A 13,310-nucleotide genomic window follows, 5' to 3' on the forward strand; every position below is an offset into this window, starting at 1 on the left:
AATGACATAGTCAGTTAATAAACTGAAAATGCCAAACGAACGTAAGATAGCCTTGTAATGACTATTCATATTGTTGATAATAGTATTTCATATTTATTGACGCATGCTGTGTGCCAGACACTTTGCCATAAGCTACATAGGTGTTATATATTTAATCCTCAATAAACCCATGATATGGGTAGTACTGTTATCACCATTTTTGTAGATGAGGACACGGAGGCAAGATTAAGTAATTTACTAGGATCACAGTTTATAAGTTACAGAGCTGGGACTGTGACCAGATTCTAACTGAGAATCCTGTTCTTCTAGTGAATCTAGTTGTGATTATTTTGCAGGATTTCCAGAGTCTTCATTATTTAGGTTGTCACTGATTTGTTGACATCTATTTTTTCTTTTTTTGATACTAGGGATTGAATCCAGGGGTGCTTAACCACCAAGTCACCACCCCAGCCCTTTTTATATTTTAATAGAGACAGGGTCTCACTGAGTTGCTTAAGGACTTAATGAGTTGCTAAGTTGCTGAGACTGGGTTTGAACTCTCCATCCTCCTGTCCCAGCCTCCTGAGTCACTGGGATTACAGGCATACCCCACTGTGCCTGGCTTGTTAATATCTGTTTTTAAAATTGTACCACCTATAACTAAAACACATTCTCTATGTGGCCAGACCATCAGTGGGAGCATCACCTCCTTTGTTCAAGATCTTAGGCTTTTTTTTTTTTTTGTAGTTGTAGATGGACAGCATGCCTTTATTTTATTTGTTTAATTTTATGTGGTGCTGAGGATTAAACCCAGTGCCTCATGCATCCTAGGTAAGCGCTCTAACACTGAGCCCCAGCCCCAGCCCAAGATTTTAGGCTTTTATTGATGCATCCCGAGATTTTATTGGCTTTTTGAACAGCTAGATTCCACTGATGGCTTATCTGAATTCAAGGTCTTCGAAGGTCCTTAAGGCCTTTCCCCTTGAAGCATTGTTATAGTTAATCTTCCCTCTTCCAAATTTGTGCAAATGAATTTGGATGTCAGTCTTTAATACAATGTCTTGACTGAGGTCCCAGCCAGAGTGTGGAAACTCTTAAGAAATCAATAAAATACTCTTCTGTTGGGTGTTCTCAGCAAGATTCCCAAATGCTAATTATTATTGTTAAACGATGAGTCATCTGAAAGAGTTTCCTTTTCAAGTTGTATTGCATCATATGGGAACTGTTTTAAACAGACCACCCTGTGCACGACAGGCATGTCCATCCTACAGCGGTCAGGCCCCACTTCTGTGTCTTAGGAGATTAACTGTCCTCCCCACCAAGCAGAGGGAGGGACTTCACCCAGAGCAGGACCGGAGGGCTGCAGGGAGGGCCCTGAGCCTCGGGTTCTCCTCTGCCTTTATTTCCAGGGGGCGAGATCATATCTCTTCATAAAAGCAAAAATTTAACAGGAGAGACAAAAAGCTGGAGCCACCTGACCGGTTTTCTACTGAATCCAACACATATTTGGTATTGGATTCACCTAGAGGAGAGGATTCTTTAAAATGGAGCTTAAAATGGAGGCCAAGTAGGGTGTGAATTGGAATTAAAATATTTTAAGTGCTACTTTGAACAAGCCAGGGCAAAAATGGCCTGATTTCCACCACCACCACACCGGAGGGGCCAAGGCAGCAGTCCTGGGGCATGTCAGAGGCACAGGGAGGGAGTGAGGGCCTAGGCTTGCAGACAGGGGGACACACACAGGAATTCTACTTAACTGGTTAATTTGCAGTCAAAGAACAATACAAACCTCACTGTTTGAAGGAGGGGGGCCTCCTTTAGAAAAACAAAACAAAAACAAAGCAGATCTTCACTGCTCCGCGCATATTTTCCTTCTCTGCAGTGATGAAAGTGTTTGCACTAATTTTCCAGGGAGACCAGAAAATATGTATAGTGTGTTTTGTCTCCCGTGGCATCCTGGGTCACTGAGCACCGTCATTCAATGCCATTTGTTGATGGATAGATGGAAGAATTGAACCTTTCAGCTTCAGAGGGGGGGGAAAGTAGCCAGAACTCAATGTCCACAGGAACCCCCAGGAAAAATAAGGTGCGATCTTAAATCTTAAAGCTGCAGAGAGCAGCAAGTTTGTCTCTGGGAGAGTTCAGGCCTGTTAGATTTGGGATCTGCTGGAAGAGATGATGAGTCCAGAAGCTGAGAGCCCAGTGTTCCATGTGGTGTCTGAATGGACCAGACTCCGGCCCTCCACGTCAATTGTGTGCAGAAAGAAAGGCCCAACTGCTGGCCCAGCCCGGAGAGCTGGTGGGCTGTGGGAGTGATGGGGGCGGGGTGGGGGAGGGGAGAGGCTTCTCTCTGCTCAGAGGGGAAAATTCTCCACCAGCTCTGTTCCCAGCTGAGAGCAGAAAGGGAGCACATCCTGACACCCCCTCCAGTTCCCAAGGGAACCAGAGGCAGCTTGAGCGCTCTCCCCTCGTGGCCCCTGGGTCCAGTGAATGCAGGCCTGGGCCTCTTCCCTGGGGTGGGAGGGTATCCCCGGGCCCAACCCTAGGGGCCTGTTGCACCTTGGAAAGCCCCATGGGGCTAGAAGCTTCCTCCTCTCGCTGTGGGCCCCAGGTGAGGTGCTCTGGGCCAAGTGCAGTGGGCCCTGTTACCCAGGACCTTCAGGGAGAAGTCAGGGTGGAGGACCGGCATGCAGCAGGAGTGGGTGCAGGAGAGGGTGTGGGAGGGGACAGGGCCAGGCCAGTGCCAAAGGACCTGCAGTGCTTCTCTGGCCTAACCCTCCCATCTGGCAGATGAGGATGAACAGGCTCAGGGACAGAAAGCAGTTTGTGGAGGTCAAATGTGACGCCAGGAGTTAAGCAAAAGGCTCTGGATGGACTTGGCCTAGACGTGCACCTACTAAGGCCTTCGGAGGTATGTCGAGGCCCCAGGCTTGATAGTTTCATTTACAGGTGGACAGTGGATGGTCTCCCCAGGCCTGAGCTCCACGAATACCTTCAGCGTGAAGGGAGAGGGGAATGGGATCCCTGGAAGCTGTCTTTGAGGAGAACTTTCTGGAAGGGAAGGAAGCAGGGTTGGGCAGAGCGAGAAGCTGGGCAGCAAGACGGTCTCCATGAAGGCCCCGCAGCACCATGGGCAGCTCTGGACTGAGCAGCCTTCAGAGGGCCCTGCTGGCTTCTCACGGCATGCAAGCCGTCCCAGGAGGGCTGCGTGAATGGGACAGTGGCTCTTTCAAGAAGGCAAATCACAGAGGGTCTCAGCTGAGTTGTCTTGGCAGCCAGCACTGAGCCGGCTCAGGAAGTGGGGCCTGAGCCCTGCAGAGCTCTGCCTGCCCTGCCCTGCCATGGGGAGTGGCTAGGACCACAGGCCAGGAGGGGGAGGGGTGCAGGCGAGTCCAGAAAACAGGTCTTTAATGCAGCCTCCATTGAGAGTCACAGAGTTTTGTCCCCCATCTTGTTAATATTTTCCATGGGCTGCATTTCCCAGTGCAAGTCAGGACAGCCCCAGAGCTGGCAGGAAGTCGATGGTGGGTTTAGAATGGAGACCTCAGACCTGAGCGAATTGGGTTAACAATTAGGACTGAGGGGTAAACTGACTGTGGGTCTGTAAATGGCTTAGAGAGAGGGATTCCCCTCCATCCCCAGTCTTGCTTTCTTGTTTCTGGGCTGCTTTTAATGGCTTTTGTTCACTTGGTTTTAGCATGAACTTGGGAAAACATGGAGACATGGGACAGTGGAGCATACTGTGCTACCCCTGGTATGTACCTTCGGTTGATGGATCACCTCAGGGACTTTGGGTTTTTTTAAATTACCTTAGAAATCTCCCTAAAGAGCCCAAATCCACTGTTGGAAAAAAATGAACATTATCCTGTGCACAGAATTTGGAGCCCACGGCAATTTTAAAGGGATTTTTGCTTTGCCAGTTCAGCCTGTACATATTCTTAAAGTTAAAATAGGGTTCAACGGCTCGGCCAAACTACGTGACCCCTTCTTCTCTTCTCTTGGCTTTCCATCCGCCTTTCCTCAGGGTACCCTGATCTTTCGATTCATCACTTTATCTCTGACTTCATGCTACAATCAGGGAGGGCCGCTCAGCCTCCACAGTCACCCCAGATGAATTGTACTAGGGATTTCAGGATGAAATAGCATGGAGAGTGTACATAGTCTCATCCCAACACCAGAGAGAAGAGCCATCATGCTTCTTTCCTTACCTTTGGCTCCCGATGTTAATGATTGCTCTTCTTCTGCTTGGTGTTCTTTCTCACACATGTTTTTTTTTTGTACCAGGGATTGATCTCAGAGGCACTCAGCCCCTGAGCCACATCCCCAGCCCTATTTTGTATTTTATTTAGAGACAGGGTCTCACTGAGTTGCTTAGCGCCTTGCCATTGCCGAGGCTGGCTTTGAACGTGCGATCCTCCTGCCTCAGCCTCCTGAGCCGCTGGGATTACAGGCTTGCGCCACCACACCTGGCTCTTTCTCACCCTTCAAAATAACCCTGTAGTATAATATTCCACAGGGAAAACCCTCAGGCATTCTCATGGAGTCACCTACCGTCCCAGGACAGTGGAGACCAGTCTCCAGAGGACCTCTGATTCTCCCTGGGCTTCTTCTGCCACCCTAGGAATTGCAGTAGCCCCAGCACTGGAATGGATTCCCCAGCTCCTAGATCTTCTATCTTCTCAAGAAGGAAATAGAAAGGGGTGGCGCAAAGAATGGGGACTGGGACACACGTGCCACACCACATGCCCATCACTGAAATGAGTTCTGCAAAGGAGAAGGTTTGCTCACTTGGGTTGCCTATGACTATGCACACTCTGGAGACAGAGGAGCGAGTCCCTACCCACCTCTCCAGGGACAGGCTTTGGGAATACTTATGGGCTGAGTGAATGGTCTGTGCATGTGCCATCCACCCTAATCAGCTGTCACCATCAGCACCCGCGTGTCAGGGGCATTATTTCTCTCTCTAAATCTTTGATTTTTAAATTTTTTAAATTTTCATTTTTGGCACCAGGGATTGAACTTGGGAGTGTCCCACCACTGAGATACACCCCCAGTCCTTTTAAACATATTTTTATTTTGAGACAGGGTCTAGCAAGACTAAGCAACTCTAAGACTGGGCAACTCTAAGTTGCCAGGCTGGTCTCAAACTTGTCATCCTCCTGCCTCAGCCTCCCAAGTAGCTGAAATGACAGGTATGCACCACTGAGCTCAGCTAAAATTGGTGATTTTTAGTTTTAAAGTCTTGCTGTGTTGGTGCTGGAGATTGAACCCAGGATGCTCTACTACTGGGTTGTATTCCCAGTGCTTTTTATTTTATTTTGAGACAGGGCCTGGCTAAGTCGCTCAGGTTGGCCTTGAACTTGTGATTCTTCTGCTGCAGCCCCAGGAGTTGCTGGGATTACAGGTGTGCGCCACCATGCCTGGCTGTATTTTTAATTCTTATTGTTTTATTGATGTTTTTTATTGTTATCTTTAACGAAAACATTTTCAGTCCTCAGTTGGTTGAATCTGTGGATGAGGAACCTGTGGATAAGGAGGCCCAACTACTTTCAGTTTCCTGAGGTACTATTTATTACACTGAAATGCAAAGGTCTATTTATACTAGTCAGTGGGGTTTCACAAATGAATATTCTCAGAAAGATATAGGATATTTTTGTCCCCAAAACATCCCCTGTGCCCTTCTCAGTTAATCCCATTCTACCCACCCCTAAAGCAACCACCGATCTGATTTCAATCACAGAAATTAGATTTGTTTTGCCAATTACAGGACTTCATATAAATGGAATAATGTAGAATATATCTTGAGGGGTCTGGCTTTTTCCACTTGGCACAGTATTTTTACGATTTGAAATTCTTCTTGTTGCATGCAATTTGTTCCTTTTTATTCAGAACAACTCTATTTTATTAAGGCCTGTCATAGTACCCCGGGCTGGGTGGCCGGTCACATTGAGAGGTGGGGCTTTGACAAAGGAATCTGTTGGGGACATATATGCACCCCTCCACACCCCCCAATTCATGTGTTTCTCGTATGACAAATACCTTCATTCCATCCCCTAAGTTCCAGCATCAACTCTGAAGTCTAAAACCCAAGTGCTCATTTAAATATCACCTCAGCCGGATATGGGAGATGAGATAGGAGGTAGGATTCATCCGGGGGTAAAATTCTTCTCCAGCTCTGAACCTGTGAAACCAAGCAAATATGCCAGGCACAGGGTGGGCATCCCCATTCCAAGAGAAAGAGAAACAAGGAAGGGGCGACAATTCCCAAGGAAGTCCAAACGACGAGAAGAACTCCATGATCTCTTAAGGCTCAAGAATAAACCCCTGTGGTTTGGAGCCCTGTCTTCCAGTGTCCCCGGGCTGGAGGTCCTGTGCCCGCAGCTCTGCAGGCCAGGGGTTGAGCTAGGCTGGGGTCAGGCTCTTCTCACATTTACTGTAAGACTTGGGAGAAACCAAGATGCTCTCTCAAAACGCTGCTTAGAAATCTCAGCTAAATATCTACTTTCATCATTCGCAACTGGTTCCTTCTGCAAAACACTAGAACATGAGCTTGATTCAGTCAAGTTCTTTACCACCCTGTAATGAGGACCGCCTTTCCTCCATCATGCAAAATAAACATGCTCCTCATTTCCTTCTGAGGCCCCAACAGAATGGCCTTTATCTCCATATTGCTCTGAAAATTCTGTTCATGATTACTTATGTATTTTTCAAGAGTATTCATAATGATCCAAGCCTAAATTCACAAGAATGATCATTTTAAATCTATATGCACCTACAAGTACAACCTCAATATATTTAAATAAAAAAACTGACAGCTAAAATAAGAAATAAACGCATAATCATAGGAAGGAAATCTAAAACATTTCAGTAGTTGAAAGAAAAGCTGATGATGTAGAAGATTTGAGCATGATTAATGTCAGGGTTTGGGGTTAGGAGAAGAATATAATGGGTTGGATCGGAAATGCCCCTAGTCTCATGTGCTCAGGGGTGAGGGTGTGGGTGAGTGATTGGATCATGATGCTCTGACCTAATCAGTAGATTGACCCACTGATGGCTGAATGGGTTATTGGGAGGTGAGACTTAACTGGAGGATGTAGGTCACTGGAGTGTACCTGGTAGGGATTGTCTTCTCTCTGGCCCTTTCCTGAACCACCCTCTTTCTCCCTCTGCTTCCTGGCTGCCATGGCTGAGCAGATTTCCTCTGCCACAGCCTTCCGCCATGGTGTTCTGCCTTATCTCAGGCCCAGAGCAACAGAGCAGACAGACCATGGACTGGATCTCTTAAACCACGAGCCCAAACAAATCTTCTCTCCTCTAAGTTGTTACTGTCAGGTATGTTGGTCATAGCAACAAAAAGCTGACATGACATAATTAACAACTTAAACTAAATGCTGCGTAGACACTGCCCCCCAACACCTGCAGAATACAGTCCTTTCAAACAAACAAGGAACACACAGAAACTCACAATATTCTGGGCCATAAAAGTAAGTCTCCACCAATTTTACAGAGGAAACTTCTCTGACCACAGTGAAATTGTTAGAAGTCAATTACTGAGCCAATAATTAAAAGAAAACATTTCTACTTGGTTGGAAATGATGAAAGATGTTTTGAAATATATTATGGGTCAAATAAGAAATCACAATGGAAACTAAAAAATACTTAGACTAAACTAAATAAAATGATATATATTAGACATGTGGAATATAAAGTACGAAGAGAAAAATGTTTAAAAATCAATAATTCAAGCATACTATTCAATAATGAGTGGGGAGAAAAAGGAAAAGAAAGGAAGGAAGGAAGGAAGGAAGGAAGGAAGAAAGAAAGAAAGAAAGAAAACACTGGAAGTTTTTTTTTTTTCCTTTGGTGGTACTAGAGATTGAACCCAGGGTGCTTGAACACTGAGCTACGTCGCCACCCCTTTTTATTTTATTTTGAAACAGAGTCTCACTAAATTACAGAGGGCCTCAAACTTGTGATCCTCCTGCTTGAGTGTCCTAAGTTTCTGAGATTACAGGTGTGCCCCACTGTGCTAGGCTAAAACCACAAAGAGTACTGAAAAAGGAAAGTAGTCAATACAGGAGAAATTTGTGAAATACATAGCAAACATATAAAACAAGGAGTAACAAGGTTAAAGTTGGTTCCTTAAAAGGGGAATAATTGCTGGGGAGTGGCCACAGCTATAATCTCAGTGATTTAGGAGGCTGAGGCAGGAGGATCACAAGTTTAGTAATATAGTGAGACTCTTTCTCAAAATAAAATAAAATAAAAAGGACTGGGCACACAGCTCAGTTATAGAGAGCACCTTTCAATCCCCAGTACCCCTCCACCAAATATAAAAGATTAATAATTGACAAATCTCTAGCATGACTGATCAAGAAAAAAAGGAAAAAGCACTGATGTAGGCCTTGAGAAGACACAGATAACTCAGACAAAAATTTTGGTTTTAAAAAGGAGGCATCGCTACCAATGCTATGAACACTGAAATGGTCGTAAGATAACATGATGATCCCCATTATGCTAATACACTTGAAAACTTAGACAAAATGGAAAAGCTTTAGAAAAAATACAGCTTAAATTATTTTTACTAAAGAAGAAATTGAAAAACCAGATAGTTCTAGTACAGCAACATCTGAGAGAAGTACAGCCCAAGCCAAAGGTGTGACCTACACACATAATTTAAGATTTTCTAGAAGCTACATTAAAAGTATAATTAATAATTAACCAGTATAATTAATTTTAGTACTATATTTTATTTAATATGTACATTCAAAGCATTATCAATTTAACATGTAAACAACATAAAAATCATCAACAAATATTTTATATTCGTGTTGGTACTAAGTCTTCAAAATCTGGTGTGCATTTTACCTTTCTAGCAAGGAATAACTACATTGGATGGTGTGGATTTAGAAAAAGTTCAGATAAGTACTGGATATCTAGATTTATTACAAATCTTTTTTAAAAATTTGATAATTAAAATGGTGTAAGATTGGTGCAGAGCTGGACAAAAACACCAATGGCTATTTCATTAATCAAGAAGTTCAAAGTAACACCCAGCTGGATGGTGCTGTATACCCAGCATCCAGAATTGGAGACTTCTGATAAAACCTTTTGTTGGTAAGAAATATTGAACAGGCTTTTATTTATTAACCTGGGAGGTAGCTATTTAGATGTTCAGTTTACTGTCAAAACAAACAGTTCATCATCCCAAAGGCAGTACAGTCCCCTGAAGAAAATTAGAACACATAGCTCCGCAAAGACAAATGAAACAAAAGAAAGGACTGGGGATGAAGTTTGGTGGTGGAGTGCGGGAGCCCGTGCCTAGCATGCAGAGGCCCTGGCTTCAGTTCCCAGCACACATATGTGCACACACATGCACACACAGAAAAAAGAAAAAGAGAAAATAAATATTATTGTGTTTTAGAGAGAAGGGGACACCATTTGTGTCTTCATACATGTACTTAGGATAATGATGTCCATCTCATTCCACCAAAAAAATATGGAACACTTATGAATTTGCATGTCATCCTGGCTCGGGCTCCATGCCAATCTTCTCTGTATCATTCCAATTTTAGTATATGTGCTGCCAAAGTGAGCACGAAGTTACTATTGCTATGTATTTCACAAATTTCTCCTGTATTGACTACTTTCCTTTTTCAGTACTCTTTGTGGTTTTAGCCTAGCACAGTGGGGCCTTGCTTTTCAGAACCTCACCAGTGTGGAGTGAATAGTCAGGAATGTTAAAATATTAAAATAGACAAGAAGGCTGAAAAGTCTAAAATGTTAAATCTCTATCAAGAAATATTATTATACCTGTAATCCCAGTGTCTTGGGCGACTGAGGCAGGAAGATCGAGAGTACAAAGCCAGGCTCAGCAGCTTAGCAAGGCCCTAATCAACTCAGGGACATCCTACTTCTAAAAAGAATACCAAAAAAGGGCTGGGGTTGTGGCTCAGTGGTTAAGTGCCCCTGGGTTCAACCCCTTGTCCCTGCCCCACCACCAAAATATTTTTTTGAAGTAGAGTTCAAAAGCAATGGGAATCTAGATCCTGAGAGATCAAATACTTTAAAGCCTGCTTTATAATACTTAATCATTTCCATAAGAAAAATACTTTTATTTTGGTAGTTCATGGGTTATTTTTGCGAATAATTTGTTTTTAGAAAAGCAGTATTTGGGAAATGCATGGAAATGTGAGAATATAAAAATCACTCCAACTCCCACAATTGAATCATCTTAGTACATTTGCTTTTGAGTGTGTGTGTGTATGTATGTTTTAAAACAAATGTTGATCTTGCGGCTTTGGAAAAATAGAGGACCTGAACAAAATTGTAAAACATAGAGAAATATAAAAAAAAATCATCTATCATCTCAATAACCAAGGGGGTCCTTCCATCTTTAATCATCTCACCTTTTTTTTTTTTTTTTTTGGTACGAGGGATTGAACCCAGGGGCATTTAACCACTGAGCCACGTCCCCAGCCCTTTTAAAATACTTTATTTAGAGATGGGGTCTTGCTTAGTTGCTTAGGGCCTCACTAAATTGCTAAGGCTAGCTTTGAACTCACAGTCCTCCTGCCTCAGCCTCCCAAGCTGCTGGATTATAGGCGTGCACCACTGTGCCCAATCCTTCTTGCTTTTTTATGAGCTTCTATCTAATCGGAGCAAGGCAGCTGTAGCTGCACATTTCAGATGAGGAGCAGAGAAGCAGTAAAGCTGTGAAATCAAACAGGGTCGCCCTCACCCTGTCAACTAAGGCAGCCAAAGCCACATAATCCGGGTCTGCAGTGCATATATAATTAAGGGGTACATGTGGTGGTCAATGTATCATGAGCAAAGAAAAGTAACAGGATCTAAGGAGCCAAGCATGAGGGATGGCTTCAGAGCAGGTTGCTTAGGAGGCAGGTCTAAAGCATGTTAGAATCACTAGGAGAAAATCAGATTGCTGACAAGCCAAGGGCTATATTTGCATGTATACATACATTAAAAACCCCTTGGTTTGAACATCTGATTTGCATTACCCTCTTGTAGTTTCAGAGTTTCCGTCTGGAATGTTCCCTCACCAAACCAAACGACCCTAAGTCCAGTTAATTTGAAGACTAATTTTTTTTTTTCCATTACCAGAAGGCAATTGTGGACTGAAATCTTTAAAAATATTATAGTCTGTCTGCAGACATACTTATCTCATTCCATCGAAACAACATACTAAAGTTTATGACAAATTCTTTCAAATTTTTGAAAAAACATTTTGAAAAAAATTTCAGGATCCTTAAGATTTTGAAATTTAAAATTCTATCAGTGTTTAGGTATTCCATGGACAATATCCTAGGCTAAGTTACATAGGAATTTTTCTCCATGTCTATGAAACTGTGGTTGTGTTCATGATTTATCAAAACAGAGAAATGAAAAGTAAAAATTAAATTAAACCTGAGTGTTTTACCATCATGAGAGAGATACATAGCAATAGTAACTTCGTGCTCACTTTGGCAGCACATATACTAAAATTGGAATGATACAGAGAAGATTGGCATGGAGCCCGAGCCAGGATGACATGGAAATTCATAAGTGTTCCATATTTTTTTTTGGTGGAATGAGATGGACATCATTATCCTAAGTACATGTATGAAGACACAAATGGTGTGAATATACTTTCTATACAGAGATATGAAAAATTGTGCTCTATGTGTGCAATATGAATTGTAATGCATTTTACTCTCATATATAACAAATTAGAATAAGAAAACTCAGAAGAAGAATAGAGTAGGACACATAGGCTTCTCTGTCTAGGTACAACTTCACAGACACATTTGTTAACAGCCTTTCTCAGGCATACAATTCTGTCTGAAATGTGACAATAATCTATCAAGTAAAGATATCATACTATTTTGCTAGTTAGCTATTTTACTTATTATCTAGCTTCCCCTTCTCTGTACATTCTATGAAGGTAGAGACATTTTCTTTTTTGTTCAAAGCTATATCCTCATGCACCTAGATTGGTACCCGGCATATACCAGACATTCAATGAGTACGTATTGAATGATGAATGAACCAATAAAGAATAGAGTTGTATTTTGTGTTTAGTAAATCATATTCATTAAAATAAAAAGATGTTTCTTTACAACCTCATAAATTCATTTTATTTTCATTAAAGTGTTGAAACTCTGATATTAAAAATGTTTGAAAGTAAAAAAAAAATAGTAACTTCAATGTCTCCATAAAAAAAAAAATCCAAAGATATAGACAAAAGATGCAGATGAAGACTGTAACTTGGATTGTCACCTCTCACTCACTTGCTTGGGTGTTGTATAAGACAGTTGGTGCCCTGAATTAAAGTAGAAATTGGAGGCAGAAAAGCAGCAAGGAACCCTCAAAGCAGGTCTATGACAAATTCTCTCCTATTTATTTATTTATGGCGCTGAGGATGAAACTCGGGACCTTGCACATGCTAGGCAAGCATTCCACCACCATGCCACAGCCGAGAATCCTCAGGAGAGTCCCTGGAGTTTGTGTTCAAAATGCTTGTTGAGGGCTGGGGTTGTAGCTCAGTGGCAGAGCACTTGCCTAGCACGTGTGAGGCACTGGGTTCCATCCTCAGCAACACATAAAAATGAAATAAAGATATTGTGTCCACCTAAAATTAAAACTAAAAATAAAAAAGTTTGTTGACTGACTGAATGAATGAGTGTGAGCATGTGGACTTACAGCTTGTACTGTAGATTGTGTCTTGCCAACGTTTTGTGCTGAGTCAATGATTTTATGACTGTTGGTGCTTGTGGGAAAAAAAAGAGAGATTTTGCAATAAAAATCAAAATAAAACAGTAAATGAACAATTTGACTCATGACTCTACGATAGTGGTCATGAAGACACAGATGGGTAAAGGCTCATCTGCAGGACATGTTGGGATGAGATTAACTAATAAGTAAACATTAAAGCATTTGTGAATATCAAGAGCTGTGGAAACCCAATAGCTCTTCATTGAGAATTGACCTACCTTACTGTACACCAAAATTAACAACAGCTTCAAATTACTATTGTTTTGACATGGTCTTTTCTGTGTCTTTTCCCCAATGCCACCAAAGTCAAACATTTCTGCCTGATGAGAATACACTGGGCTCAGGCTGACCTGAACCTCTGGATGAGATGTGACCCAGAACTGGAGACATGATATCTACCCTCATCATGTGGGTTAGACAAACTGGAGTAGGTTATGCGTGTGTGTCCCCAGTTCCTTATGGGGACACACAGGCATAGCCTGCATGGCTAAGTCTCACTTGTAGTGGGCTTCTGTGAAAAGCTCTCATTCTAGGCCAACAGGAAATTGAATTTATCAATG

General features: G+C 42.5%; 2 non-coding genes across 2 annotated transcripts; one reads left to right on the plus strand and one right to left on the minus strand.

Moving 5' to 3' along the window:
* Positions 1-9,472: 9,472 nt before the first annotated feature.
* On the minus strand, positions 9,473-9,578 carry LOC124105588 (U6 spliceosomal RNA). Its single transcript, XR_006855787.1, has one exon. It is a non-coding gene; the product is annotated as a U6 spliceosomal RNA (small nuclear RNA).
* A 1,872-nt stretch (positions 9,579-11,450) lies between these two features.
* On the plus strand, positions 11,451-11,556 carry LOC124105589 (U6 spliceosomal RNA). Its single transcript, XR_006855788.1, has one exon. It is a non-coding gene; the product is annotated as a U6 spliceosomal RNA (small nuclear RNA).
* Positions 11,557-13,310: the final 1,754 nt, after the last annotated feature.

Source organism: Marmota monax, unplaced genomic scaffold (genome assembly GCF_021218885.2).
Source record: "Marmota monax isolate L192 unplaced genomic scaffold, Marmota_monax_Labrador192_F-V1.1 WCK01_AAM20220418_F8-fsc00180, whole genome shotgun sequence".
NCBI classification, from domain to species: Eukaryota; Metazoa; Chordata; class Mammalia; order Rodentia; family Sciuridae; genus Marmota; species Marmota monax.